Source organism: Triticum dicoccoides, chromosome 7A (assembly GCF_002162155.2).
Source record: "Triticum dicoccoides isolate Atlit2015 ecotype Zavitan chromosome 7A, WEW_v2.0, whole genome shotgun sequence".
Classification (NCBI taxonomy): Eukaryota; Viridiplantae; Streptophyta; class Magnoliopsida; order Poales; family Poaceae; genus Triticum; species Triticum dicoccoides.
This window is the reverse complement of record NC_041392.1, coordinates 125,918,094-125,922,909: the sequence shown is the minus strand read 5'-3', so window position 1 is coordinate 125,922,909 and position 4,816 is coordinate 125,918,094.

The following is a 4,816-nucleotide window of genomic DNA, read 5'->3' as shown; positions in this document are numbered from 1 at the left end:
TTGTCACCCAGCATCAGTTCTATTTGATACTGGAGCATCTCACTCCTTCATTTCTGAAGGCTATGCCCGTTTGCACGACATATCATTTTGTGATATGCCAACTCCGCTTGAAATCCAAACCCCAGGGTCTAGATGGCAGACCACCAGAATCAGCCATGGTAACGAAATTCTTGTTGATAGACTTGTATTCCTTGCATCATTTGTAGCCCTCAAGTCCTCAGATATTAACATCATCTTGGGTATGGACTGGATGACAGCTCATCATGCCAAGATTGATTGTTACACAAGATCTGTTCAGCTTACACACCCATCTGGCAAGTTAGTCACCGTCTCCACTAGAGTTGCAAAGCGTCAGCTCTATTCTCTTAATGCCAGCCCTCTTCCAGACCTTGAAGATATCCCGGTAGTCCGTGACTTTCCGGATGTCTTTCCAGAAGAACTGCCAGGTGTTCCACCTGACAGAGATGTAGAGTTCGTCATAGATCTTATCCCAGGAACAGCTCCAATCTCCCGGAGACCTTACAAGATGGCACCCCTAGAACTAGCCGAGCTTAAGAAACAACTCGATGAGTCCTTGCAAAAGGGTTTCATCCGTCCTAGTTCTTCTCCTTGGGCTTGCCCCGTCCTCTTCGTCAAGAAGAAAGACGGTACGGATCGGATGGTTGTAGATTATCGTCCCGTTAATTTGGTCACGATAAAGAACAAGTATCCGCTTCCCAGGATCAACGACCTGTATGATCAGCTCGCTGGATCCTCAGTCTTCTCCAAGATGGATTTAAGGTTAGGCTACCACCAAATCAAGATCAGAAATGGGGACATTCCCAAGACAGCTTTTGTTACTCGTTATGGTCAGTACGAGTACACCGTCATGTCCTTTGGTCTAACCAACGCCCCAGCCACATTCTCCCGTTTGATGAACTCGATCTTCATGGAGTACTTAGATAAGTTCGTCGTGGTTTACCTCGATGATATTCTTATTTACTCGAAGAACGAGGAAGAGCATGCCGAACATCTTAGACTTATTTTAGAAAAACTCAGAGAGCACCGCCTTTATGCCAAGTTCTCCAAGTGTGAATTTTGGTTGTCAGAAGTGACCTACCTAGGCCACGTAATCTCTGGTAAGGGCATTGCTGTCAATCCCGAAAGATTTCAAGCCGTTCTCGATTGGACTCCACCTGAGACCGTGAAACAAGTTAGGAGCTTCCTTGGTCTAGCTAGCTATTGTCGCCGCTTTGTTGAAAACTTCTCCAAAGTAGCCAAACCCCTCACGGAACTTCTCAAGAAAGATAAAAAGTTCGAGTGGTCCCCACAGTGTGAGTACAGTTTTCAGGAACTGAAAAGACGCCTGACTTCTGCTCCCATACTTGTGCCACCGGATTTCACAAAAGACTTTATTATCTACTGCGACGCCTCACGACAGGGACTAGGTTGCATTCTTATGCAGGATCGTCATGTGATTGCCTATGCATCTCGACAGTTGCATCCACATGAGGAGAATTATCCTACACATGATCTAGAGCTTGCAGCCGTAGTCTATGCACTCAAGACCTGGCGACATTACCTCCTTGGTAAACGTTGCGAGATTTACACCGATCACCAGAGTCTCAAGTATATCTTCACCCAACCGGATCTGAACCTTAGGCAAAGACGTTGGTTGGAGTTGATCACAGATTATGATCTAGGGATTACCTACACCCCAGGCAAAGCCAATGTCATGGCTGATGCTCTAAGCCGTAAATCCTATTGCAACAATCTCATGTTGCAGCAAGGCCAACCACTTCTCCATGAGGAATTCTGTAAGCTTAATCTTCACATAGCTCCTCGCGGATTCCTTTCTACTCTGGTGGCGAAACCTGATCTTGAAGATCGGATTATCGCTGCTCAAAAGCAAGACACAGGAATTTCTCGGATCAAGAGAAACATTAAGAAGGGAGTTGGTGGATGTTTCTCTATGGATGATCGTGGTGTTGTTTTCTTTGAGAATCGCTTGGTGGTTCCCAAGAATCAACATCTGCATCAATTGATCCTTAAGGAGGCGCATGAATCTCCTCTCACGATTCATCCCGGTAGCACTAAGATGTATCAGGACCTACGCCAGAGGTTCTGGTGGACTAGGATGAAGAGAGAAATCGCTGAGTTCATTGCTAAATGTGACGTTTGTCGTCGCGTTAAGGCAGAGCATCAAAGACCTGCTGGCACCCTTCAGCCTTTAGCTATTCCTGAATGGAAATGGGATAAAGTTAGTATGGACTTCATCACCGGTTTTCCCAGGACCAAGAGAGGGAATAATGCTATCTTCGTAGTCGTTGATCGTCTTTCCAAAGTGGCTCACTTCCTTCCTGTTCGAGAGAGTATCACTGCTAGTCAGCTCGCTGACTTATATATTTCTCGGATAGTGTCACTCCATGGTGTTCCACTAGAGATCAATTCAGACCGTGGCAGTCTTTTCACTTCTCATTTTTGGGAGAGCTTCCAAACTGCCATGGGAACCCATCTTTCTTTCAGTACCGCTTTCCACCCTCAGTCGAGTGGTCAGGTGGAACGGGTCAATCAAATTCTCGAAGACATGCTCAGAGCTTGCGTTATCTCATTCGGTATGGATTGGGAGAAATGTCTTCCTTTCGCCGAGTTTGCTTATAACAATAGCTACCAATCCAGCCTCAAGAAAGCTCCTTTTGAGGTTCTCTATGGGCGAAGATGTCGAACACCTTTGAACTGGTCAGAAACCGGTGAAAGACAATTCTTTGGACCGGATATGATCCAGGAGGCAGAAGAGCAAGTTCGCATCATTTGTGAGAATTTGAAAACAGCCCAGTCTCGTCAGAAAAGTCAGTACGATCGTCATCATAAGGATATGAATTATGAAATTGGCGACCAAGCTTACCTTCGGGTTACTCCTTTGAAGGGTACCCATCGTTTCGGTATCAAGGGCAAGTTGGCTCCTCGTTACATTGGTCCCTTTCGCATTCTCGCTAAACGAGGAGAGGTTTCCTACCAGTTGGAACTACCTCCGCATCTCTCCAGAGTTCATGATGTCTTCCACGTCTCTCCACTCAGGCGTTGCTTCTCGGATCCTATCCGCGGAGTGGACCACGAAACGCTTGATCTCCAAGATAACCTCACATACCGAGAGTACCCGGTTCGCATTCTTGATCAAGCAGAGCGTGTTACCCGACGTCAGAACATCAAGTTTCTCAAAGTTCAGTGGTCTCATCATTCCGAGAGAGAGGCTACTTGGGAGCGAGAAGATCGTCTTCGACTGGAGTACCCCGCTTTCTTTCCGTCGACCCCTGAATCTCGAGACGAGATTCTGTTAAGTGGGGGCGAGTTGTCACATCCCTAGTCTGGTATGACCTAGACTAGCTAGTCATTTGTGCATCATATTTAAATTTCATTTAAATTTGAAATGAGGATTGGTGGAACCCTCAGAATCATTTTTGAAAATGACCCAAATAAAAATTTCTCCAAAAGGGTCCAAGAAAATGCTCATGATGCCCTCTAAAAATATTGGACAGAGATAAAAATCAAAACAATATTTCTAGGAGCTCATGGATAATTATTTTGGCCATTTGGATTAATTCGATGAATATTTGCATTGGAGATATATTTCTATATATATGAAATATGGTCCAAAAATTATGCCAATTATACAAGAGCTCTGGAATAATACCATTAGCCCCTACAAAAATTGGCATAATAAAATTAAATGATTTAATATATTTATTAAATCAAACAAATGTCAGAAAAAAATAGAAAACAGAAATAAAAGGAAGGAGGACTTACCTGGGCCTCCCCTCCCCTGTGCAGCCCAGCCGCAGCAGGCCGGCCCAGCTGGGAGGTGGCCTAGCCCACCAGGCTCCCCCTCCTCTGTCGTCTTCCTTCCCGACAGGGGAACGGAGTGTGGCCGGCGCGCGCACGCGCCACCGCGCCACGCCTCCTCCCTCCCTGTCTGCCTGTCCTCCCCTCGCCACTCTGGATGGATTGCACGTCGCCACGCAGCCGCCCCGGTTCCTTTTCCCCTCCCTCTCGCTCATCTCCTCCTCTGGCTCCCCCTCACTCCCACCGAACGCGACCGCCGCCGCCGACGAGAGCCACCACGGCCACCGGCCTCCCCTCGCCCCTCCGTAGAGCCCCCGAGCTCCGCCGCGACCCCCTCTACTTCCTCGCCGAGCCACGCAAGCCGGAGAGCCCCGTGGAGCCGTCGCCGTCACCATCCTCGCCTCCGGCCGCCGTGGGTACTCGCCGTCAATTCGGGAGCTTCCGGGCATCCCCGACCTCGCCTTCGCGCTCGCTGGATCCGCGGTGAGCTCCTCCACCGTTCCCCTCTCTTCTCCCTCCCGTTCCTGTGCCGTAGCGCCGCTCCCCACCACGGCCGAAGCCCCTCGCCGCCGTCCACGTCGCCGCCGCCGTCTCGGCCCGCCTCCGCCCAAACCAAGCCTCCCTCCGCGTTCCTGGTGCCACGAGGGTGCCGCCGGGCCCCTCAGGTGGCCTCCCCGTGCCCCGCAGCCCGATCCCGCTCGCGCCCGAACTCCGGCAGCCGCCCCGAGCTTCGCTCCGGCGAGCTCCGCCGCCCCCGCAGCCCCCCACCAGCTCCCCTGGATGCGGACGCCGACGGGCTACGCCCTGGTGTTTTTCGCGCGACCAAACGCCGCCTGCAGCGAAAGTCCGGCGAGTCGCCGCCGCGCTAATGGTCGCCGCCGGCCAGAACCCCGGCGGGCTGACGTGGCTTGTTAATTAGCCACTAATTCCCCACCCGCTGACGCTGACAAGTGGGCCCCAGGGCTTAGTCAAAGCTGACCAGCCCAGGTTTGACTCG